The sequence below is a fragment of the Mixophyes fleayi genome, chromosome 5, assembly GCF_038048845.1.
Source record: "Mixophyes fleayi isolate aMixFle1 chromosome 5, aMixFle1.hap1, whole genome shotgun sequence".
Lineage (NCBI taxonomy): Eukaryota > Metazoa > Chordata > Amphibia > Anura > Limnodynastidae > Mixophyes > Mixophyes fleayi.
The window spans coordinates 147,317,302-147,344,509 of record NC_134406.1 but is presented as its reverse complement, the minus strand read 5'-3'; the positions used below and the strand labels follow the sequence as shown (position 1 = coordinate 147,344,509).

Below are 27,208 nucleotides of genomic sequence, written 5' to 3'. Positions count from 1 at the left end.
TCGGAATCCAAATATTGTTGGAGGGACTGTGGCGAGATTGGCACGCTTGTGCATATTTTCTGGACATGCTCTAAACTAAAACCACTATGGGTCGAGGTCATCACCATATGAACTACAATATCTGTTCTACTTTAATCCCTCTGCTGCCAAACTCTACAAAACTTACTCATACCCACAGAAATCTTAACTCTATTAATTTTCAACAGCATGCCACTTCTCTGCAACACCTTCTCTTTCCAATTTCTATATTCTCCTCTCCTGATATGGCAGTACCACATCTTCACCAAACCCTAGCAACAACACCTGATCAAGCTACTCTTCACACACAGCGTTGACTTCGATATCAGCAATGGCACATAACATCTTGAAAAACTTTATAGCAAATCATTTGGCGTAAATCTTGTGCTAATGATTTCCTCACATATACTGCAATCAACCACTCCTACTGAAATGCTGTGAACACTACCAAACATACTTCCAATAACTCAAGTCTACTTAGGCTTCTAACCCCATGCACCATTTTAATACATTTTTTTTTTTTAAATCCAGTATTTTTATTGAAATTTTTTAAGATATAAACATACTAAACAACAAAAAGAAAAGAAAAACAATCGCATACATATCGGAATTAAATGACGGAATTTACAAGATTACATTAAAGCATAATAATAATAAATGTGCTATATTCATTCAGGATCATACATCGTAAATGCTTATACATAAGTATGTTACACATGCAGGGTTTATTACATGGACTCAGATACTTATTATAAGAACTGCGGTAGCCATACATTTAAGTAGATAGAGCATCTGTACTAGATGACATAGGATAGAATGGAGACTCTAACCATCTGTACCATATATTCTCAAATTCCTTCAGAGCCTGTCTGCTAGTATAAACAAATCTCTCGTGCCTTATGGTGGTATTGACCAGTGCCTTCCAATTTTTAACCGTGGGACTCGTCGGGGCCAACCACAGCCTCGCTATACAGACCTTAGCCAACATCAATAACTGTGAAATGTACATTTTTGTCAGTTTATTAACTTTCCCCTTCAATCGGAGCCCAAGGAGACAAGTGGCCGGTGAACTAAGAGACACTTCAATTCCAGTAACCTGAATACATCTCCTGATCCTTCGCCAGAAGATTTGTATACATGAACACTCCCATAGAAGGTGCCAAAAGTTAGCATTGATCGAATTGCATTTCGGACAGTTAGGGGTAGCATCCGGGCGAAATTTTGCCAATCTAATAGGGGTAAAGTAGGCCCTGTGTAAGATAAATACCTGTATTTGTTGAAATTTTAATGATGAAGTATAACCTTTAGTACTGTCTGTAACCATTTCCCACTCCTTGTCTGATAAAGGGCCAATATCTATTTCCCACTGATTCCTCAAACCATCCAAATCATCTGCAGTGGATTCATACAGAAGACATGAATACATTCGAGAGATCAGACCTCTATAACCCAAGGCCTGTAATTGTTTCCTCAGTGGATCCACCCCAAACACCAAAGTCTCCCCTTTAAATTGTGTGTTTAGGGCGTGTCGTAACTGAAGGTAAGAATAAAACATTGTTCTGGGTACAGAGAATTCCCCAACCAACTGTTCGAAGGATTTAAGTACATTTATATCATAAAGCTGACCTACCGACACCACACCCAACCGAGACCACTCCCTGGCCCTCTTCACTGTATTCAACTTCTCAAATTTCTTTGCCCCCCAGATAGGAGTATATGGATCAATGTCAGTTTGTTTCATTATTTTATTACAGATTGTCCAAATCTTAACTGCCTGAATCAGGAGCGGAGGAGCCCGCATACCAAGCCGCCCCGCCAGCAGTGACTGTAAGGGAGTGTGATTAGAATTAAATTGGTGTACCAACACCCAATGTAGCTCATGGTAATCGGGGACCGAAACCCATGCCTTAAGGTGGACCAATTGAGAGGCAAAATAATATAATTTCAAGTTAGGAAGTGCAAATCCACCAGAAGATCTGGATCTATACAGCGAGCTGAGCTTGACCTTAGCCCTTCCCCCTCCCCAAACCAATGAAATCAAATAGCTATCAATGCATCGGAAAATGGAGGGTGGAATATATACAGGTGACTGCTGGAGTATATATAAAAACTTTGGCTGCACCATCATCTTAATTAAATTTATCCTACCGGAGACAGAAAGTGGGAGCTTCTTCCATACATGAGTTTTTTCTTTAATGTATTTGATCTGGGGCCGCAAATTAAGTTCTACATATTTAGCGGGGGTATTAGAGATCCATATTCCCAAGTATTTGAATTCCGATGCCCATTTTAACTGTAAGCCTTCTGGAATTGTCACGGGACACTCCCGACACTCCCGCTAGATTTATCCCAATTAATTTTTAGGCCGGAAAAAAACCCAAATCCATCAACCACCCGCAGCAAATGTTTTAGGGAAGTGTCGTGATCTGAAAGGAACAACAGCATATCATCTGCATATAATGCCACCTTATCCTCTCTGTGCTCTGATCTAAGTCCCACAATTTCTCTATCATGCCGGATCTTACAGGCCAGCGGCTCTATTGCTAATGCAAACAGGGCTGGAGACAGCGGGCATCCCTGTCTAGTACCCCGCTCTAATTGAAATTGTTGAGAAAGATGCCCATTGACACAGACCCGCGCCACTGGATGTGAATACAAAAGTTTAACCCATTTTTTTAAATTCCGGGCCCACTCCAAATCGGGACAATACCTCCCACAGGTATGGCCACTCCACCGAGTCAAACGCCTTGGCTGCGTCCAAGGACACCACAACTTCGCTCTCAGAAGAGGGTGACGGCACCTGCAGGAGAGTATACAGCCTTCTAAGATTGATAGACGTGGATTTGCCCGGCAATAATCCCGTCTGATCCGGATGAATTAATTCCAGCACCACTCTACTTAACCTCAAAGCCAGTAATTTTGCTAGAATCTTAACATCATTTGACAAAAGTGAAATTGGGTGGTAGGACTCAGGGTACAACAAATCTTTCCCTGACTTAGGCAGCACCACCACTATTGCCTCTGCCATTGAAGGGGAAAGAGCGCCAATCTCACCCAGCTCGCTGAATGTATCCAACAACCTAGACACAAAAAAGGGCCAGTGTTTTTTATATAATTCAATTGGGATTCCATCTACTCAAGGGGCTTTACCATTAGGGAATGACATAATAGCTATATCAATCTCTTCAAGAGTAAAGGGTGAGTCCAAAAACTCCCTACTATCATCGGAGAGGACAGGAAGGGAGATACCATTCAAATACTGCTGTAACGTATCCATGTCATATCTGACCTGTGACTTATATGTATTCGTGTAATATTTATGAAATACCTCAACAATATCAGGCATCAGATACTTCTTAACCCCACTGTCATCACAGATAACCAGTACTGCTGCATCTGCCCTCTCCGCCCTTGTCAGATAAGCCAGGAAGCTACCATTTCTATCGTCCTCTGCATATCGTACATGCTTAGAAAACAGAAATTTACGTTTGGATTTCTCAAATACATACTCTACCCACTCTCTCTGGGCCAACTGCCATGTTCCCCTTGCAACCTTAGTTTTGTCCGCAATGTATTGTGCTTCTAAGGATTTACACTTTTTCTCTAATATCTGTTCTTTTTGTCTGGATGACTTTTTAATTTCAGCTATGCCAGCAATTAATGTCCCCCTTAGGAAAGCCTTAAAAGCGTCCCAAACTATAGGTGGCCTTGCTGTTACCAGATTATCTACAAAGAAGCCTTCCCACTGTGTCACCAAGGTCGCTCCTGTACCCATCAAGGAGAGCCAGAAGGGATTTAATTTCCAAAAGGACTGGCCTCTATCAATTGCAAAATCAATAGATAGGCAGAGGGGCGAGTGGTCAGAAATTCCCCTAGCCCTATATTCCACGCTCCTTACCAGCGGTACCAGAGAGTGTGACAGCAGAGCCAGATCAATTCTTGAAAATGCATTATGTGATGTAGAAAAGCAGGAGAATTGGACATCTTCTGAGTGCCTCAAACGCCATACATCTACTAACCCCATTTCCTCAACCAGAGCAGAAAAAGCTGACTTAGAATTGCCAACTACAGCATTTTTCTCTCGCCATCTGTCCACCTCTCCATTTATCACATTATTAAAATCCCCTATACAAATGGCTGGAACATCTGGGAACAATGCAATGAATTCTCCACATTTCCTTAACACCTCACCATTATACGGTGGGGGTATAAATACAGCTAACAGAATCACCGGAACCCAATTAATGACAGCCTTCATCAGTACAAACCTTCCCCCTGCATCCACTTGAATTTTTTCCAAGGAGAAGCAGGGACGTTTATGTACCAATACAGAGACCCCTCGAGAATTAGTCGTGTACGTAGAGTGGTATGCCCTACCTACCCATGCTTTTTTAAGGGCGAGTATTCTATCACATTGTAAGTGAGTCTCTAATAGACAAACAATATCAGGATCATTTTTTCTAATTTGTCTTAGTACAAGAGAACGTTTCACAGCATTATTTAGGCCCCGCACATTCCAGGAGAGAATTTTCAGCTCCTTATCAGATGTACCAGAATACATATAATAGTAGTCCCTCTTATCTCACTACCCCGCATCCCACACCCCTGCAGAGCATACATTGACATACTTATAAGCACATATAATCCTTGTCTATATATTTGCGATAACATTAAAACTACCCACAACTTAAATAACTTTAATACTAAACCCATACCCCCACCCTGTATACTCCACCCAACTTAAGTATACCTTAAACCCTAACTAAAATTACCTTAAGATATTCAGCAGGCCAGCACACTACCAAAAAAGGTCACCCGCCAACCCGCAAAATACCAGAAGATAAAGGAAGGAAGGAAAAGGGGCGAATTGAGACAAGAGAGGAAAAGAACGGCCTTAAAGCCATGGGCTCTCCAGCCCATTACATTTTTTTATTTTTTTTTTACAGTGGACCTTTCAATATTAGTTTGAAAATCACAGACCCTACCTGAGCGAAATACATTTTTTTTTTTTTTTTTGTACCACAGAAGAGAAATTACATTATGTATAGCAAATACCATGCATAATATCAATGACAAATCAGCAATGTCCAAACGACTATCAGGAGAGACATTAAAAAGTACTCATCCAGCATCAGCGTCCAGTAGCAGCTAGGCGGTCCAACCAAATTGCAGCCTCTCGGGGAGTATCAAAAAAGGATGTACGGCCCTCCGAAACCACTCTCAACCGGGCAGGGAAAATCATGGCATATGGGATCTGTAAATCTCTCAATCTTCTCTTCCCCGGAATGAATTGAGCCCTGTTCTTTTGTACATCCAGAGCGAAATCAGGATACATTGCTACTCGCTGACCATTGTATTCCACTGAACCTTTCTGCCTAGCCAAGAGTAGAATGGTATCTCGGTCACTATAGTGCAACAATTTGGCTATGAAGGTGCGTGGGGGGGCTCCAGGAGGGGGTGCTTGAGTTGGAATACGGTGGGCCCGCTCCACTGCGAATTGGGCTGTAAATGAATCTGTACCAAATAGTTGGATTAACTACTTTTCCAAGAAGGATTCTGGTGAGACACCTTCTGCCTTCTCGGGCAATCCAACCAACCGAATGTTGCTGCGACGCAAACGTCCCTCCATATCCGTAAGCTTTTGTTTAAACAGAGAGGCTTGCGACTCCAGACTCTCCAACCGGCCCGCAACTGGTGCAGAAGTGTCCTCCAATATAGACACACGTGTCTCCACTTCACCCACTCTCTCCCTGATTTTTTGCACGTCTTGCCGGAGAAGAGAGAGGTCCACCTGCACCTCTCCTATTTTATCAGTTACACGCTTTTCAGATGCCCCAATGGCCTGTAGGACCTGATGTAATGTAACTTCAGGGTCCGCCAGTGGAGCCGACAAAGGGGGGGTAACGGGATGTGATGCATCTCCTGAACTAGAGGCTGTAGTGGAGGAGCGAGCAAAGCGGTCCAATTTTCCCGCTGCGGTGGACTGGTTATGTTTGCCCATAATTTCACAGGAAAGATGGGATGATATTTATCCTATAAGCTTATATGCAACCCTGTAACCTGTATAGCTTTAATTACATATAGGTGTACAGCTCAGATTGTATTGCTAGCAGTGCATTGCAGCCAGTTATCTTTACAGAGAAAGGTATATCTCCTCCAACAACACTGATAATGATAATCAAATAAGTCCAGAGCCCAATTCAGTTACTTCTCACTTGTACAAGGATATAAATGTACCTGTATCAGATGGATATCACAGGCTGTGTTCACCTAGGCCAGTATATGGTATTACAGAGGCACTATGTCCCAGCAGTCATCAACTGCCACAAACTGCCACAGACTGCCTGTAGTATTCCTCTACCCAGATGCTCAACTCTTTCTCTCCCAGTCTCGGGTAAAATGGCAAGAGCACTATCAAAACAAGTACACTATGTACAGCAACTATTCGGATGCACAGTTTTGGGTCCAAAAGTTTCTTTATTCCACTATAACGGAGATCAACAGGATATCTGGGATGAAGAGCTCGTAACTGTGCTTGCTACTCCATGCTCATCCAGGCCACGCCCCTTTTTAATACATTTAATTCCCTTCTCAACCTTCCCATCTCAAACCCTCTGACTACTATCAATACCTAAGATCTTGCTTCCTACTTCAAGGACAAGATTGATAAGATCCATTTTGAAATGATACCCTCTTCCTCAACAGACAATCGGCTCAATTTCCTGCCTTGCACCTTTTGGCACCTTCTCTTCATTTGATCCCACAAGTAAAGATGAAGTATCTAATCTCATTTTATCTTCATGTTCTACTACCTGTCTTCTAGCTCCTATACCCTCACAATTCAGTTGATCCCTGTCTCCTGTGCTCATCCAACCTTGACTAAAAATTGTAATTTCTCCCTTTCTTCTGGTATATCTCCATAATTATTAAAGCATGCAATGATTACGCCTATTCTGAAAAAACAAAATTCCGACCCAATATCTCTTTCAAATTACTGTCTTATCTCTCAGCTCCCACAGTCACCTCACACAATTTCTTTCCTCACACAACCTATTAGAGCCTCTTCAGTCAGGCTTTTGTTCTCAACACTCCACAGAGCTTGTACTAACAAATATTGACAGTGATAGGATCACTAATAAATTTAAAGGCCATTACTCGCTTTTAATTCTCCTGGATCTCACTGCTGCATTTGACACTGTTGACTACTCTCTTCTCATACAAACACTACTAGGTGTTCAGGACACTGTCTTAACTTGGTTCTCATGCTCCTTACCTAATCACTCTTTCAGTGTTCGTTTCTCTAGATATACCTCCTCTCCGCTTCCTCAATCTTTTAAAAGTACCACAAGGCTCAGTTCTAAGTTCTCTGCTTTTCATTATCTATATCACTCATCTTGGAAAACTCATAAGCTCCTTAGGATTTCTATTTGCAAAATGTTCTTCCAATTCTGCTTCGCTCTGTCATTCCCTACATTGGTTGCCTGTTATTTACCAAATTCAATATAAAATATGAACTAACTAAACCAAAACTGCACCTACACACAACTTCTCACTTGTCTCAAAATGTCTGCCAACTCAACCCTTTTGTTCTGCATCTCTCATCCACATTAACTACCTGCTTCCATAACCCGTTTCAACACTTAGCCTGCAGGGTCTAGACATTGCTGCTTTAAATTAACATTCATCTAAGTCGCGCACACGTCACACTTAAGTGCCGGAGAGCTGTCCATTCGAAATCACTGCCTGTTAGCCTGCGGTGCCATCGGACATCTGCATCTTCGGCTTTCAGGCAAGTCTGCTTGTATTTACTTCGTTTTTTTGTGTAATCGTTTTTTTTGTAGGGATGAAGGATGTCGGAATTGTGGTCATGGATAATCTGTACCCAACCCATTCCAAGAGTTTGCTGGTAACATAGTAAGTGCAAAGGAGGGAGGATTAATGATAATGTCAGTGCAATGGGGGCTGACCATATGTTCAACAAAGTGATCTGAGAATGGGACCAGTGCAAGTTAGAAGGCAGGCAATGGAATCAATGCAAGAACCACTAAAGTATCATCAGAGCTGGAATAAGGCTCTGGGGGGCCTTGGGCACTTAAGACAGGGGGAAAGGTTAACATTTTAGATACAGTGTAGACAAATACACAGGCAAAACTGTGTGCACTACTATTAGGTGCATGCAGCTCCGCCTTCACAAACAGTACGGTGTGAAGCAGGACATACCTACCAACTGTCCTTGTAGTCGGACCAAATCCTGACTAAGTGAGACAGTCACCCAATTTAGGGACTGTCCCATCAGATGCAGGACAGTTGGCAGTCTGTCCTGCTCTCTCCTACCTTTTCTTCTCACTTTCACCACCTGTGGCTGCTGATTTCCTTACATCGGTTGCTGCTTTTCTGGATCGTGGAATGCTGGAGGCCCTATTTGGAAAAAAAATGGGTACATGAAATTTAGAAAACACCAACCATCCCAAGCGTTAAATCAATAGCACCCTCATTTAATAATTAGGTCTCCCTCCAGCCCCATAATTTGATAAATAGATCTATTTCGCTTCAACCAGCTTTGACATTAAATTAATAGTATACACATTTAATAAATAATTAACCACCACCTAAATGCCATTAATTAATAGCCTACCACCCATGTACTATTAAGTCAGCCCCCCTTCCCTCCCTCCTATCACGCATAACAGCAGCGCCCCCTATGTCCTTCTTCACTCATTATAGCAGCACCCCCCCATGCCCTCCTTCATGCATTATAGCAGCTCCCCTCTGCCCTCCTTCACACATATCAGATCCCCCTCTGACCTCCTTCACACATATCAGCCCCCCCTCTGCCCTACTTCAAACATACCAACCCCCCTCTGGCCTTCTTCACACATATCAGTACCCCCCTCTGCCATCCTTCACACATATCAGCCCCCCCTCTGTATTCCACTACAGATATCAGCCCCCCTCTGCCCTCCACAACCCATATCAGCCCCCCTCTGCCCTCCACAACATATTTCAGCCCCCCTCTACTCTCCACAACACATATCAGCCCCCTACTGCCTTCCACAACACATATCAGTACCCCTCCTGCCGTCCTTCCCACATATCAGCTCCCTCTGCCCTCCACAACACATATCAGTCCCCCTCTGCCCTCCACAACATATTTCAGCCCCCTCTGCCCTCCACAACACATATCAGCCCCCCCCTGATCTCCACAACACTTATCAATCCCCCCTGACCTCCTTCACACTTACCTTGTCACAGCTGCAGCAGCTGCTGTGGAGACTCCTCTCTGTACACATGGGATGGAACCAGTCACATGGTGCCTGTCCCATATGACTTCTTTCTGTACAGGGCCTGGAGGCAGATAGGAAGGCTAGGAGGAGGACGGAGGGAGGATCCACGGCCACATTAAAGAAGGTGGCTGGTCCCTGAGGAAGGGCCAGCCACCTAGTACCAAACTGAAACTCCCGCCGGCACCCGGCCCAGGGTCGGGGCATTTCAATTAAAATTACTGGACAGTCCATGGCCACTTCACATAATTTTTTCTTTTGATTTAAACATTTAAAAACAAAATACATCAGACGGCCTCTTGAGGTCACCGTCTTACCGGCAAAAGTCCCGTTGTATGGTCAATCTGCCCCAGATTGGAAGCACTTACAGGTCTGCCCCGAGTAAAACTTCACTTTTTAGATAGTGTACTCGACAAGAGAGTGTATCTCATAAACGAGAAAAAGTGTAATCTAATCCTTTAGAAGAGATGCTTAAAAAGCTAAATAGATAAGGATGTTAACAATTGGGTGGAGGTGTCCATCAGCAAACAAAGCTTAAGGGAATGTATTAAAATATTCCCTTTTGAATTAAACTCAGATGGTACCATATGTAATATGGGATTAATCGAGTGCTGGTTTATTTCATCTCTGATTTTGATACCAAATATTGCTATTTGTTGTCTAGGCAACTGTCTTTTAGGCCTATATACAGCCTTTGGGTGTGTCTCACAAACCAGCCCTTGTACCTTGGAGTTGAGTGCATCTGATTTTAACTGCATTTTAAAGCTGTTTGAAGAATATAGGTCAGTGTAGGACCTGCATAAATTTAGGTACCATTGATGCTGGGATGCAGGCTTAAACGTTTTGATCAAAATATGAACTAATACATCATGTTTTCATTTTGCAATATAAACACAAATATGCAGTGTTAAGGACAAGCACCGACAACAATTTTCATTTAATATGATATATCTGGCATGGCTTTTGTTTACAAACTATAAAAAAAACTTAATTTAGGCCAAGCCAAAAGGTAAGTTTATATCAACTGTAAGTTTTCATCCAATACTTCACTGATTTATCTGCACTATTGACACCCTCCTTCTGTTTTTCCATTTTATGTTTAAAAGTATCTATATGATACCAGCCTAAAACATACTGCAAGTGTATATCGGTATACTAAACCAATAAACATGACATGACTTCTTGTGATGTTGATAATATTATACTTTTCTAGATGCTGTGCAAACAATATGATTTACTTCCACATTATCTTTCTATACAAGCAGTCCCTACAGATTCACCTTCCACATTCCTCTATTATTGCAGAACAAATACTACTTACAGAGTAAATGTAACAATGAATGCTCCATGCTCATAATGTATTTTACTGTAGATGTAACAATTGCTGACACATAGATCTGTTTTGTTAGGAATTCACAGATGCAATTACAAGTGACAAAAATAATCACATTTCAATAACATTAAAGAAGATGTGCTGAATAAGTCTTCCCATATTACTTCATTGCAGCACAACAATTTAACAGAAAACTATTAAAGTTGTTCCCTCAAGGAATAAACATAGATCAAAAATTGTCCTAGCTGACACACTGAGAGGCAGCTGTTTGAATACAAATATTATAATGAGCATTGCAGAGACTATGAATAAGGAATAATAAAGTGTATAAATCTTTCACATAGCAATACTCTGTTAAAATATTATGAATGGTTATGCTATTTGTACTGTATCTTTTTCCGAATTGTTTTCTTACTCTCATGCTTTTGCATAATAGTTTCTATACCATTAATAAAATGTTACACCAACACACAACTTTTTAAAACATCCTTCTAATGTTAATTTAATTCATTATACACCTATCCCTACCATATGTTTCCAATTAACTGTGAAAGATATCTCTATCTTGGCTTGCTCTGATGATGTAACATGTGAACGATCATGATAAAAGAGAGCTGTTCACTCTGTTATTCAGAGACACTGTCCTGATTCCATCTTCTTACAGCCTCCTATTTGCTAATCATCTTCTATGATTGGCGCCTGACAGGTGAGTAATGTCAATGACAACATGTCAGTGTTAATGTCAGTCTGTCTGTGTCAGTGTTTGTATCAGTGTGTCAATGTCAGTCTGTGTGGAATATACTGTAATAGGGGCAAATGGGTGGTAGACCAACCAGGGCCTAAAGCAGTATGTGGAGCTCTTAATTCCAACTCTATACACCGCTGAAAAGTATATGAATCACCATAGGAGTAGTGACATGGCTCCATAGAGTTTCCAGACTTCCCCACTACATTATGGAGACACCACACATTGCAGCAAATTGACATGGGACATCACTTGATATCACCATAGTGAGTTACCATAAATGTGGGACTAGGAGAGATGCACATATAAATGAGCATATGAATGTGTGTGAGTATTTTTATGCGCGCAGTGTGTATGTAGGGGCATTAAAAGGCTCTTCATCAAAGGACCTTGTCCACCTACTGCTACCTGCCATTGCATGGGAATGGTAGAAACAAGGTACATGCCACATTGCATTTTGTATGCTTCAGACAATTGACATGTGGTATGGCTGCCCATGACCCAGGGCCCCTGGTCTATGTTACTGTTAATGTTAGTATATGTAAGTCTCACCCTGCATCTGTGTTTATACTCAGTGGCGAGCAGTGATAACTATCGTCAGTTTATCAGGCAGCAACAGTGCAGCCTCGTTCTGATCTATTTGCTGAGTGACCTCTCTATTTCTACTGCCATTTTCTCTCTCTATTTGTACTGCCGGCATCTAGCCGGTTGCTAGCGTCTAGCTGCTTAGCTTATCTCGTTACTAGAGCCTGGTACATGAGTGCAGCCAATTAGGCTGGTCTCTTACCATTGATACTTGTCTGAATTAAAACCTCTTCCTGTTGTTCTCCTTCGCTGGTGATATTTTCTACTACATCTAGTGTGCTTTTTTTAAAAATGACCTGTATGGACTTATTGTTGTAACCCGTACTGTACCTTGGATTCTGCTGTTTTCTCCTGTCCCTGATCATTGCCTGTCTGTAACAATTATATGGATGTAGTTGATCCACTATTGACCTCTTACTGGCCTGACCTAGGCCTGTGAACTGGATTTTGCATTTGAACTCTGCCAGCCTGATTTATGCTAGTCAATGCTGCCAGCCCTGTCCTCAGCTTGTATTGTGACCATGTCTTTGTCATGCAGGGGTGGAAGGTGCCGTGGGTCGCGCGGGGGGGGGGGGAATAAATGTTCTCTGGGACAAACCATGTTACAATTCAAGGGGTGCAAATGAGTTTATTATTTTGCACATAAGTTAAATAATGGCAGTTTTTTCATCTAGCACACAAATACTTGCTAGCTTTATAATTACACTGAAATTTAAAGTTGATCTAGGACATGTCCTACCCCAACTATAAATATGTCCCCACATTATAAATTTACCTCCCCCTCCAATGCAACATGGTTTTGCCCAGGTGCAAATGTTACTCCTTTTTTATGCTTTGCTCTCCTTAATGACTCAGGCCCTAAATGTTCTCCCTGACAAGCCATGTTACAAAGCAAGGGGTGCAAATTAGTTTATTATTTTGCACATAAGTTAAATACTGTCTGGGCCTGAGTCATTAAGGAGAGAAATCATAAAAAAGAAGTAACTTTGGGTAAAACCATGTTGCATTGTACACTGGAGGGGGAGGTAAATATAAAATGTGGGGACAGATTTATAGTTGGGATAGGGCATGCCCTAGATCAACTTTAAATTTCAGTGTAAAAATAAAGCTAGCACGTATTTGTATGTTATGTAAAAAGAGCCAATATTTATTTATCTGCAAAATAATAAACTTATTTTCACTCCTTGCATTGTAACATGGTTTGTCCCGGAGAACATTTACTCCTTTGATTGCCTTACTTTCCTTAATGACTCAGGCCCTCTGTTTTTAAATCAAACACACAAATACTTGAGTTTTATTTTTACAGTTAAATTTAAAGTTGGTCTAGGACATGCCCTATCCCAACTATAAATGTGTCCCCACATTTTAAATGTACCTCCCCCTCCAATGCAACATGGTTTTGCCCAGATGCAAAGTTACTCCTTTTTTTATGCTTTGCTCTCCTTAATGACTCAGGCCCCAAAAATCTAGCTCCCTTCTTAGAATTGTGCACCAATTTTCTATGACACTTTTTCTTAAGGAAAGATCATTAATCTTTACATACTCTGACTACACATAATAGTGACATTTACAATTTTATGACAGCCTATAAAGACTGTCAGCCCATATTTAGTTATCTTAGCAATGAGTATATTGTCCATATAAGGAGTCAACAGAGAGCATAATAAATATATATATATATATATATATATATATATATATATATATATATTGTCTATAAATTATCAGGGAGAGAAACCCTGTATTATTGCAGCTCTTGCAAGCCCTGGAAGAGAGGGAGGCCCTACATCAGATCATAAAATACTGCACATGATTTTTGTTGCTAAGTAGTGCTCTAAGGGGCAGTATGTGCAGGTATGATATATCGGCACTTTTCCCCCCAACTTCAGGAGCATCCAGGGCCGGCGGTTAGTAGGGAAAGCAAGGCGGATGAGCACCATGCTGTAGAGGTGATACGTTCCGCCTGCCTTCCTCGCTTGTCCGTGGGAGCTGCATGCGGTAGCAGCTCCCTGCGTCTCTCTGGTACATTATAAGTGATAGTGTCTGGTGTGACATCATCACGGCCCGACACTGTCAGTGAGGAGCGACGCAGAGAGGAGCAGCAAGCTTCTATTGCATGCAGCTCCAACGGACAAGCGAGAGCCAGAAGACAGAAGAAAGAAGCTCACAGAAAGGTAAGTAGAAACAGAAGGGGGCAGCAGGGAAAACAGGGTGATAAAGGAGAGCACAATGTAATGGGCACAGGTTGATGAAGGAGGGCACAATACAATGGGCACAGATTGATGAAGGAGGGCACAATGTAATGGGCACAGGGAGATGAAGGAGGGCACAATGTAGTGGGCATAGGAGTATGAAGGAGGGCACAATGTAATGGGCACAGGTTGATGAAGGAGGGCACAATACAATGGGCACAGATTGATGAAGGAGGGCACAATGTAATGGGCACAGGGAGATGAAGGAGGGCACAATGTAATGGGCATAGGAGTATGAAGGAGGGCACAATGTAATGGGCACAGGAGGATGAAGGAGGGCACAATGTAATAGGCACAGGGTGATGAAAGAGGGCACTATGTAATGGGCATAGGAGTATGAAGGAGAGCACAATGTAATGGGCACAGGAGGATGAAGGAAGGCGCAATGTAATGGGCACAGGGAGATGAAGGAGAGCACAATGTAATGGGCACAGAAGGAGGAAGGAGGGCACAATGTAATGGGCACAGGGGGATGAATGAGGGCACAATTTAATGGGCACAGGGTGATAAAGAAGGGCAAAATGTAATGGGCACAGGGGGGTGAAGGAGGGCACAGTGTGATGGATGGGCACATTGTGATATGGAGGAGGCACTGTGTGATGAAGGAAAGGCAAAAGTGTGAATAATAGAAGCAGGAACAGAGAGAGACAGAGGATCAAGGTGTAAGAGAGGAGCGAGAGAAGCAGATTATGAGGCACAGGGGAGAACAGGTAGGGAGGGAGAGAGGCTGATACCTGCAAGGGATTACCTGCAAGGTAATAACAAATCAATTTAATAATTTTTTGTGCTCAGTGTTCACTACAGAAAGAGCGGGAAAGGGGCCACAGTTAAGTTGCAAGTATACTCATAAAAATGAGGTAGATACAAGGAGAAAGACAGAGGAGAAAGTCCTAACAGAGCTCTCAAAATTGAAAGTGGATAAATCAATGGGGCCAGAGGGATACAGCCAATTTAGTTATCTTAGCAATGAGTATATTGTCCATATAAGGAGTCAACAGAGAGCATAATAAATATATATATATATATATATATATTGTCTATAAATTATCAGGGAGAGAAACCCTGTATTATTGCAGCTCTTGCAAGCCCTGGAAGAGAGGGAGGCCCTACATCAGATCATAAAATACTGCACATGATTTTTGTTGCTAAGTAGTGCTCTAAGGGGCAGTATGTGCAGCTATGATATATCGGCACTTTCCCCCCCAACTTCAGGAGCATCCAGGGCCGGCGGTTAGTAGGGAAAGCAAGGCGGATGAGCACCATGCTGTAGAGGTGATACGTTCCGCCTGCCTTCCTCGCTTGTCCGTGGGAGCTGCATGCGGTAGCAGCTCCCTGCGTCTCTCTGGTACATTATAAGTGATAGTGTCTGGTGTGACATCATCACGGCCCGACACTGTCAGTGAGGAGCGACGCAGAGAGGAGCAGCGAGCTTCTATTGCATGCAGCTCCAACGGACAAGCGAGAGCCAGAAGACAGAAGAAAGAAGCTCACAGAAAGGTAAGTAGAAACAGAAGGGGGCAGCAGGGAAAACAGGGTGATAAAGGAGAGCACAATGTAATGGGCACAGGTTGATGAAGGAGGGCACAATACAATGGGCACAGATTGATGAAGGAGGGCACAATGTAATGGGCACAGGGAGATGAAGGAGGGCACAATGTAGTGGGCATAGGAGTATGAAGGAGGGCACAATGTAATGGGCACAGGTTGATGAAGGAGGGCACAATACAATGGGCACAGATTGATGAAGGAGGGCACAATGTAATGGGCACAGGGAGATGAAGGAGGGCACAATGTAATGGGCATAGGAGTATGAAGGAGGGCACAATGTAATGGGCACAGGAGGATGAAGGAGGGCACAATGTAATAGGCACAGGGTGATGAAAGAGGGCACTATGTAATGGGCATAGGAGTATGAAGGAGAGCACAATGTAATGGGCACAGGAGGATGAAGGAAGGCGCAATGTAATGGGCACAGGGAGATGAAGGAGAGCACAATGTAATGGGCACAGAAGGAGGAAGGAGGGCACAATGTAATGGGCACAGGGGGATGAATGAGGGCACAATTTAATGGGCACAGGGTGATAAAGAAGGGCAAAATGTAATGGGCACAGGGGGGTGAAGGAGGGCACAGTGTGATGGATGGGCACATTGTGATATGGAGGAGGCACTGTGTGATGAAGGAAAGGCAAAAGTGTGAATAATAGAAGCAGGAACAGAGAGAGACAGAGGATCAAGGTGTAAGAGAGGAGCGAGAGAAGCAGATTATGAGGCACAGGGGAGAACAGGTAGGGAGGGAGAGAGGCTGATACCTGCAAGGGATTACCTGCAAGGTAATAACAAATCAATTTAATAATTTTTTGTGCTCAGTGTTCACTACAGAAAGAGCGGGAAAGGGGCCACAGTTAAGTTGCAAGTATACTCATAAAAATGAGGTAGATACAAGGAGAAAGACAGAGGAGAAAGTCCTAACAGAGCTCTCAAAATTGAAAGTGGATAAATCAATGGGGCCAGAGGGATACAGCCAAGGATACTAAAAGAGCTTAAGGGGCTGCTGGTAACACCATTAACAGAGTTATTCAATCAGTCACTAGTTACAGAAGCAATTCCAGAGGACTGTAAAAAAGCAAATGTAGTCCCACTGCACAAAAGTGGAAGCAAGGAAGAGGAGAGGAACTACAGACCAGTGAGCCTTACATCAGTAATAGGGAAATTGATGGAAACACTCTTGAAAGAAAGAGTTGTAGGATATCTCAAATCCAGTAACTTACAGGATCCCCCACAGCAGATTTACTGGGGTTGAGATCATGTCAAACAAATCTTATCTCATCAGATGTGGTGGAGGCTAATACAGTAGAGCAGTTTAAACATGCATGTGATAGACATAAGAATATCATTATAAAGAATAAATGATCAAATAGGGTTTAAGGTACCATAGGTTAATTACAAAATGGGCAGACTAGATGGGCCAAGTGGTTCTTATCTGCTGTCAAATTTATGTTTCTATGTTTAATGAAGACATGGGCACATAGGAACAGACGAAGGTAACAGAAAAGGGAAAGATAAAGGGTAACATGGAAGATATAAGGGAGATATTTTGGATAGTTTAATTATAATATTATGGAGATATAAGGGAAAATGTAAGTACAAAAAGGAGACAAGAGGGAGAGGTGGAGGGACACAGAGAAAAGTTATTGGACACAGGAGAGTTGGGGGACACAAGGCCTTGCATCCTTTAATATATTTTATATTATACTATAGAGTGTTAAAATGCATCTACCAAAATCCTTAAACCGTTCATTTCAAAGTGGAAGTTCCAAACCAGCACTTCTAAATTTCCATTTCGACCACTGCTGTTAATTTTAGGAATAGAGAAAGTCATCTCAGAGTTCTGTGACCTACTTTTACATGATCATGAACATACTTTTTGACTACTAATACGTTTATATTTTACAGTGATAGGCATTGTATCCCATATATAGTATTTAATCTAGGCAATATTTTCAAAGCTGAAAGCTCTGTCTGCAGAATCTGAATTTACCTAAACCACAACCTTACTGAAAACAGTATGGTGGCAGTAGGGCTGTCGGAAGTTTCGTGAGCACCCTAGGTCAGGGGCGCACGCAAGGCGAATTCTGGGTCTCCAGAAACCCCTCCCCTCCGCCAGAGAAGTGCCCCTACATAGCAGCACTGTACTATATAGCAGCCGCGGCACTGTCAAAGAAGCATCTGCGGCGGAGCTGTATTGTATACAGCACCGCTGCGGACGCTTCTTTGACAGCGCCGCGGCTGCTGTATAGTGCAGTGCTGCCGAAATGCAGCCCGCGCATGCGCAGCAGCTCTCTCGCTTTTTTTTTTTTTTTTGGGGGGGTGGAGAAACCCCCCCCTTAAAAAATCCTGCATGCGCCCCTGTAGGTGTATGAATTGGAATTTCAAAAAGGCAGCAGTTACAGCCTTTTTCTTTTGATGGGTAGAGCTGGGAGGATTAGCATGTCTACTTGATAAACATTGGCTAGGCACAAGACAGCTTCTTGTATTATACTCAAATGCCATAGCTAGTTTTAATTTTGTGCGAAGAGATATTAAAATGTGGCTTCCACCTATACTTTGAATGGGGTGTCTTTGCCAGATCGTGGATAATTTTATTCAGGAAAGTGCACAGTTTAAAGACATAAATTATGTTTGCACTACCAGGGAAATAGCTAAAGGTTCAAGGGTTTTTTCAGTACATCCCCCAATACTAATAACATTAGCCACACACAACTATTTTATGAGTCCAAGGGGCATATAGAGGTTACAGTTAAACCATTATGGACCTTAGGCCTGCTAATAATTACTACTGCAGTTTTTCTCTACATTCATGGTATTACCCATTTGCATTCTTTCACCCACCTCAAACTCCACCAGTAGGTAAAGGCCAGTTCTGTGTGCATTTCTTTTGTTTTAAAGGTATTTCTTCTAGTTGTCACAAATGTTCAGGTATGCTGCACAACAGTGCAATTTTTATTAATAAATAAATGAACACAATGTAAAAAAGTGATGGATTAACTTCCCATAAATGTAGCAACAATTATACAGATGTAGTGGCTTCAAATGTTTGTTATTTTCTATTCATGACATTTTTTTGCTTTGCTATTCAATTCTGATTTGACAATGATACACTAAGAGCCTATGTTGCTAATAGTGATGAAAATCCCCCAGACTAGGCAGTTTAAGTAGAATTGAATTTGAAGTGACTTTGTAGTTTGGCTACAATAAAACAGCAAAGGACATCACATTAAAATATGAGATCACAAAGCAGAAATAGTTCAGGGCATTGCATAATAGCACAGTATGAGAGAATAATATTAACTGATAACAATACCCTTAAAATATATTTAAAATGAGCTCCAATAAAGCAAGTTGGCCTGCAATTGAAAACAAGCTCTGTAAGTGAAGTGAATAAGCTACTAGTGTGCCTACCAGGCCATATTAAGGCTTGTGGGGCCTTAGGGTTACTAAACTTGCCTACAGTCAGTAGGGTTTATATATTTTACACTAATGCTATTGCTCTGCTATTGTATTATTGACATTATTACTATTTATATGTGTGTGCTTTTCTAGTGGTGTTATTGATCAATTTGGGTAGGAAATATTCTTTGGTAGTTTCAAGCATTCTTTTCATGCACTCAGTTCAAGAAATTAAATTAATTCCTATTGGTATTTTTCTATGCCAGGAAATCTGCTATGTGCAGAGAAGTAGAGTGTGGATGCCATGTTTGGTGCCACCAAAATAAAATAAAAAATAATGTGTGTGGGAAATAACCTTACTTACCCCATAGCCTCCTGTTGTCTCAGTCTTGCTCCAGAACCAGAACTACATCCAAGATAGCTACAGTCACACTGTTACACCCGACAACAACCACCAGTGTTTTGTACCAGCAGGTGATGATGGATGTGCAGTGGAACCTTATAGTACATGAACCCATGCACTCTCTCACAACATGATGAAGTCATTGCTTGTACATGATGTTACTAGGCAACTGAAACACCATGCAATCAGAGCTGTCTCCCTTGCAGCTGGCAGCCATTTCCTTCATTTGTAATCAAATGAGAGCCATGCATTTCCCACACATACCATGTCCACATACCCTGTCCATTATTTCATTTAACTCTTACTTCTACACACTTATTATCAGTGCCGGATTAAGGGAATGGAGGTCCCTGGGCTAAGGGGGCCTCCATTCCCCCGTGATGGCCCCCCCCCCCCCGTGATCTGAGCTGCCTGCCCCCCCACCCCTCCCCCCTGGCACTTACCTCCTTCTCCGGCGCGCTCTTTACTGAGGAGATCTCGTGAGAGTGAGACTCACGAGATCTCAGTAAGGAGACTACAGCGCGCCGGGGAAGGACCGCAGGGAAAGTGCTCAGCAGCACTGATCGGGCTGGGGGCGCCCCCGCCCCCGACCGATCAATACTGCTGCTGAGCACTTTCAAGGGCCCCCTGGATGCCCGAGGCCCCTGGGCTGTAGCCCAGTTAGCCTTATGGTTAATCCGGCCCTGCTTATTTTTAACATAGATGTTCAGGTATTATTTTTATTCTGACCCTCAGTTTATCTGTAGTCTGTAAACTGTATTCTTTGAGTGGGTTACTAAATAAGCATGGGAAGGAAGTTTTATCCACAATACCCCATTTCAAAATATACTCCGTTTAGGGTTGTTCTTTGTGCCGCTTCTATTTATCTCAGAAACATCATTAAGTATACATTTGAGTCATATGCATTCATAAATGTATTTCCAAGAGCAGTACCTGGTATGAAAGATTTGTTTCCAAATATTGGGCCTCTAATTCTAGCCAAGCAGATTCAGCTGTAACGCTATCCAGCAAGGCTCCCAGGATACAATAAACAGTTAAATTTCCTTGTACATTGTGAAAAGGCACCATATGTTTCAGACCTTTTTGAAATTGGTTTGGAGATCTTGATCAAAGAGTTGGGGGTAAATGTATCAAGCTTTAAGTTTCCGGCAGGTTTGAAATGTGGAAATGTTGCCTATAGCAAACAATCAGATTCTAGTTATAATTTATTTAGTACATCCTACAAAATGATAGCCAGAGTCTGAGTAGTTGCTATAGGCAACATCTCCAGTTTTCAAACCCGCTGGAAACTCACAGCTCGATACATTTACTCCCTGTTATTAATATATAATTTGGTCACATGTTATAATCGTCTCTTTCACACTTTAAAGATTTTAAGCCTGTTATGCATAGAAAAGATGTTACACAATTTGTAGTGAATACCATTTGTAGTGATGCTGTGTTACTCTTTTCCTAAGAGTTTACCACCAAATGTAGCTCAAAAGATGGGAACTGCACTCAAATCTTCTTAAGCAATGAATAAATAGCCTTTATTGGAGCACGGTTTCACACAAGTATAATCACAATCATAGTCATGACATGTGGTCATGGGGGGGGGTGTGGTCATGGGGGGGGGTGTAAAATCATAAGTGTTGTGTACATTGTACAGACATTTCAACCTCTGCATGAAATTTAAACAACAGATGAACCCTCAAGTTACTAGTTGCTAAGAAACAATGATATTTGTCACTCAATACTGCAGAATTTTATGTTTACCAACGATCTCCTAGTAATACAAGATTTGATGTGCGCAATTAACACGTTGACATGGTAACTCACTATGAGATTGGAAACCTTCTTGGTTACTAATTAAGTAATTGGCACGCAAATGATATATTTACTAGTGCTTATAGCAAAATTATATAGCTGTCAAAACAGTTATAATGAAGTAATAAAGTCAGTCACTATGAATGAGTCACTGATGATGATCAAGCTGCATAAAACTATATTATACAAAATAATACAAATGTAACAGATATGGCGCTAGAGATCTAAACAATCTCATAAAACAAACAGTCAGTACTGAAAAAGTTCATATTATGTCTCCTCTGAGGAATAAATGCAGCTCCGTGCTTTCTAAGAGGTATATCAAATATATATGAGTTTCCCCATCAGTCTTTAATATGTAAGGAGAAAGTCTTTCTTTTTTTTCCTTCCTTCTCCGCAATCAGAGACTTCCAATGTGGGTAACCACATCATCACCTCAGAAACATTCATCCTTCTTCTCCAATATGGCAATCAGCAACGGAACTCCAGAGTATATCTGATAAAAGGAAAAAAAATAAACTGCCAATAGTACATTACCTCTTATATTAAAATATATTTATTTCACACTTCATAATACATAAAAAACATAAAACACATAAAAAGATTTCTTCATGGAGTCTCGTCAAAGATGGACTCTTACCCCGATTGTGCTAATCTTTCTCAAGGCATTAGCACAATCAAAACTCATTGGCTGGGGGTGGATGTCTATACAGGATTGCTCTGTCCCGACTAGAGGTACCTTGTATTGCTGGCGATCCAAGTCTACTTTTATGTGAATGTGTATATTCGTTATGGGGTAAGATATACTGTATCTGGCCAGTGGGTACTATATAATCAGGCTCCCAAGCCTGCTTTCAGTGAAGATCTACTGTGATGACAGTATTTGTGGTCACAGCTTAAGAAATCACCCATGAGATGAAAATGTTGCAGGTTGGGTCTCATTTTTGAACAAAGTGCATGGACTATGCAAATGCATTGGTATTTCTTCTCCACTTATCCTGCAGCTATGATTGGTAATCAATTTTGCCATATGATGAAGGTAGGGAACACAATTACATTGTAGAGCTCCTCTGTTGGTGTTGACAAATAACCAATGGTAGCATTACTGGGGACAATTACTTGGAATACAGTTACCATACTTGTGATAAAATGGCCATTAGTGGGCTATGCTTGTCAGATGAGCTAGCAACATGACTTTTAGAAGGGTGTCAATTACAATATTGAGAGACACTGGTCTGGAAAAGTATTCAGGTGATGAGAGGACAGGAAATGCAAGCACATTTCTTGTACACATCAGACTACTATGGTACATGAGGTACATGAGCTACATGAGGAGATGTCAAGGCATTACTGTGGGAGGCTTTTCTGGAACAATCTGGTGGTCATCCTGAGATGGCGATAACAGAAGAAGGATTGTTCCGCCATCCTTGTTAAATTAGCACTGACTCTTTGATGTATAGGGCGAAGTCCTATCCCCAATGAAAACACTTTTAAAAATAGATCAGTTAACTTTAAATGGGTTGCATTCTTTATTGGAGTACTCATTTGAAGAGGGTACTGTTTTAAGCATACAGTTAACTGATTGTTTACACTTTTAATGCTATTTTCAGTTTGTATAGACTTTAACACAAATAAGTTCTTTACACTTTAATTAAACATTCAATATTATGACTGGATTAAATGTTTTTTGTCCTGTAGAAAATGTAAGGTGAACAGCAGAATAACAAGCTAATACTTTAAGTATACACTTGAAGTTCATAATATTAATTAATAGATGTAAAAAATGGTGTACATAATAAAATTATTTCCCTGTCTTTCCAGAGCTGACATATTCTATCATTAAGATTGCCAATATGCAGACTGAAGGCATTTCTGTTTTTAAGGTAGCATATTTTGAGGTTAGCTCTAACTAGACGATTGCACTAGTTTGTCATTTCCAGTAATATGTTGGTATTTATCATTGTTAGAGAGAAGAAAGAATTGATTTTGAATATGATGCACTAATAACTCCACATACGCATTTAGTTTATTAAGTAGAATTCTATATTCTCAAATCAATGTAAAACGTAACCTTTATTATTGTGTTTAAAAGAACAGCGAAAATATGTAAACTGATTTAAAATTGAAATAGTGATATCTTGTATAAAAACTGGCTATGCCTATTATGTCTCTCAATTGTATATTACCGGGGACAGATTTTCATCCTGACAATTTCCCGGATGAATTACATATGAAAGTCCCCCTGTATTATGCAGTTGCAGCGTGTATAAGGTATTTAAAGGTAGCTCATAGAGTTATGTAGATCCTTGATTAATAGATCCGCATCTGATAGATTAGATTTGTAAAGGCTGTAACACTTGTATCTACAGCGTATGATCTCTATATCTGAGAATTGCGGAGGCAGTGTAACATTCTTATGCCATATACAGCCCCTCAGCTTGTTAATCTTGAGAATCGCGGGGACCGTATAACTTTCCTTATATTACACACTGTCCCCAGCTTAAATTCATTAGTGTCAGAATGGTTATAAAACGTAGTGAATCATAGCCCTATGGAAAGGAGTGGAGAGGTCTTCCACAAAATGAAAATCTCGATCCTATCTCAGATTCCTAATGTCATAGTTTATATCTTTAACCTTATTTGCCCTATGATCTGAAACTAGGTTCTTAGTATATAACTGAGACTGCTTGCATTGGGCTCTATCTCACACAAATACCGGCAGATAAATTGCTAGCTCCGTTAAATTGGATCATTGTTCCTTTTCCATAACTCTATGATTAAACAATCGATTTCTAAACCTAAGCTGCAGCTATAGCTAAATATTATTGGACATTATTTTAGGCATAGTCAGTGAAACCAACGCGCGTTTCGCTGATGTGCTTGTTCAAGTTTTGCCGTTTCTACTTAATAAACTAAATGCTTATGTGGAGTTATTAGTGCATCATATTCAAAACCACTTCTTTCTTCTCTCTTTCAACTTAACCCTGTAGGGTTATAATGCACCCCTGATTAAAGAACAATATTATGACATAATTATAAACTATATCAGGGTATGATAACTCCTCACTAATTGGTGCGACCCCTACCCATTTTTCCCTATCCCTACTTTATACTATTTATCATTGTTAATCAACATTGTTGTATATCACAATGTTTTTTTTGCACTACATATGATCCTTATACTGACACGCTACACAGAGTCATTGTTATGTGGCCATTTGGGGATTGAAAATGTTCACAAGTTCTAAATACACCACTGAATGTCTGTATGGACAACACCATATGGAATGTGCTCTGATGCACATTCCCAGCAGTGAAACATCTGGAAATAATATTCAAATGATTGTACCTATGTGTATTGTGGCAATGTAATTCATTGCAAACTAACTTCATATCCTGTTGGGAGGTGTCACACTTGCGATGTAAAAGCGCTCAATCTCTGTGCTGTGTACACTGTGTAAGGATTTACTTTGATATTTGCACCTCTGACCACTAGAGGTCTATACATTTGTAAACTTGCCCTTATCCAAGATGGACAGAATGGCATCAAGGAGAAAGCATCTTGGATCATGTTTCCTGTTTGGGCCTATAATAGGCACTTCCTGGATCAGACATGTGCTTGAGTATTCTGCCTGCTCAGCTCCTGTCACTTGCTGCACTTTCTTGCATTCATGACTACCCTGCTTGTGTACCGACCTGGCAAACGTCTGACTACCCTGTTTGTGTACTGATTCGGCAAATGTCTGACTACTCACTGGATATCTACTTGGCTATTGGGCTTCAGATAATACCACCAGTATCATTGCACACTGATAAAAAAAGGGGAAATGCTCCTTCCCTGTCACACTGGAGCAATCAGGCTCTGGAAATTGTATGCAATGTTTTATGAGCTTAATCGCGCTCATGGGCAGGGGTAGAGTGTTCCCCCTGAACTTGAATGAGTCACAAAAGCTATAAAAGCTCTAGCATATATATGATATACAAGTTAACCCGTGCATGATACTCATGCATTCTAGTCAAATCAAGCTACTTAAGGTCTTAAAAAGGTTCTTGTCATGCATTTGGACCTAGCCCAGGCCTCCTCAGGGGAAGAGCGTTAGTTCCCGACGCAAGCGGCCTTTTTAATGTGTGTTCATGAGGTAAAATTACCTCACGAAAATGAGTTTGACCCCTCAACTCGTAAATTTAGCCTTTACTACCCCTCCCACGGGGGGAAGGGGGGATGATGGAAGTTAACTGACTTGACTATTCTAATTTTTTTGTCAAATAATGTCAGTATACCAAATTTCAGGTCAATTGGATGAGCCCTTTCTGAGAAAATAGTTTTTTCCACACACACACACACACACACACACATTAACGCACCCCTCTACACATGTGTGTTCATGAGGTAAAATTACCTCACGAAAATGAGTTTGAGCCCTACCAAATTTCAGCCCTTTTTGAAATTTTTTTCCCACACACACTAAGAATTTAGTAGGTCAGTGTATAACTCTGCCCAGCAGGTGGCGCTGCAACTTGGTTTTTTTTTTTTCACACACAGACAGACAGACAAACGCCACTAAGCATTTATATATTAGATAATAAAATGTTTTCTAACATTTTGTTGCTACGTTCTGATCGCCACAGCACTGGACACCGCGGTAGAATTCTGAATTTGAAAGCTGTTGATTTTGGGCTCTGATCCACAAAGTACTGATATTGTAAAACCTTTCCACAAATTGACTCCACCTATGTAAGAAATCAGAGTATTACCTGTTGTCACTTTATTCTAAGTATAAATATCATATATCTCGCTGTGTCTCTACAGCACTCCGAGACATTCACCCTAAGAAAGTGAAAGAGAGAGTATTCCAATCAAGTCATGATTATAGAGGCAAAATCTGGGAATGGTACAAGACCATTCCAAAGACATTGAATATCCCTCAGAGCTCAGTGCAGTCGAAGGTAAACAAGTGAAAAAGTTTAAACTGCATCCACATTGCCTTGGTTGCCAGACAAGCAAGAAAGGCATTTTTCAGAAAAGCTACTATGTGGTTCAGGACTGTAGGAAGGGGGGGGAAGTAACAGCCCTGGGAAACGGAGTAGGTGGCGCACCACCAGTTCTACCATGCAGTGAGAACAGGGACAGCTTTCCCAGTTCTTTTCACTAGGAGATGTCTGGAGTGAGTATACCTACCCCTGATAGAGAAAACTCAGACTTTAACCTCATCCTGAATGAGCAGCAACTGCAGTTCCTTGCGTGCCACAATGAGTCAGTGTATCTGTATATACAATAAAGAGTAAAAACTGAAGAAAAGACACTGAGACAGTGAGCAGCAGATAAAGACAAACAAAGAGTCAACTGGTTAAGTCTATGAAAATGAACACTGGCAAGTATTTATCATCAACAACATTTATATAGTGCCAGCAAATTCTGTAGTACTTTACAATTGAGAAATACTCTAAAGTACTTTGCAAGTATTTTAATTGTAGGTATTATTATTACCATTTATTTATATAGTGCCACTAATTCCGCAGCGCTGTACAGAGAACTCACTCACATCAGTCCCTGCCCCATTGGGGCTTACAGTCTAAATTCCCTAAAACACACACAGACTAGGGTCAATTTGTTAGCAGCCAATTAACCTACCAGTATGTTTTTTGGAGTGTGGGAGGAAACCAGAGCACCTGGAGGAAACCCATGCAAATATGGGGAGAACATATAATTCATCATGCCATGGTTGGGAATTGAACTCATGACCCCAGTGCTGTAAGGCAGAAGTGCTAACCACTTAGCTACCGTGCTGCCCATAATTACTATGCAGAGTAACATCTTCATCAATAATTTTGCTTAGG

At 41.2% G+C, this 27,208-nt stretch overlaps 1 long non-coding RNA gene across 1 annotated transcript; it reads right to left on the bottom strand.

Annotated features, from left to right (window-relative positions):
• Window positions 1–21,068: 21,068 nt before the first annotated feature.
• Window positions 21,069–26,728, bottom strand: LOC142157748 (uncharacterized). The gene is made up of 2 exons (XR_012692605.1): window positions 25,971–26,728; window positions 21,069–21,866 (listed from the first exon to the last, which is right to left on the bottom strand). It is a non-coding gene; the product is annotated as an uncharacterized LOC142157748 (long non-coding RNA).
• Window positions 26,729–27,208: the final 480 nt, after the last annotated feature.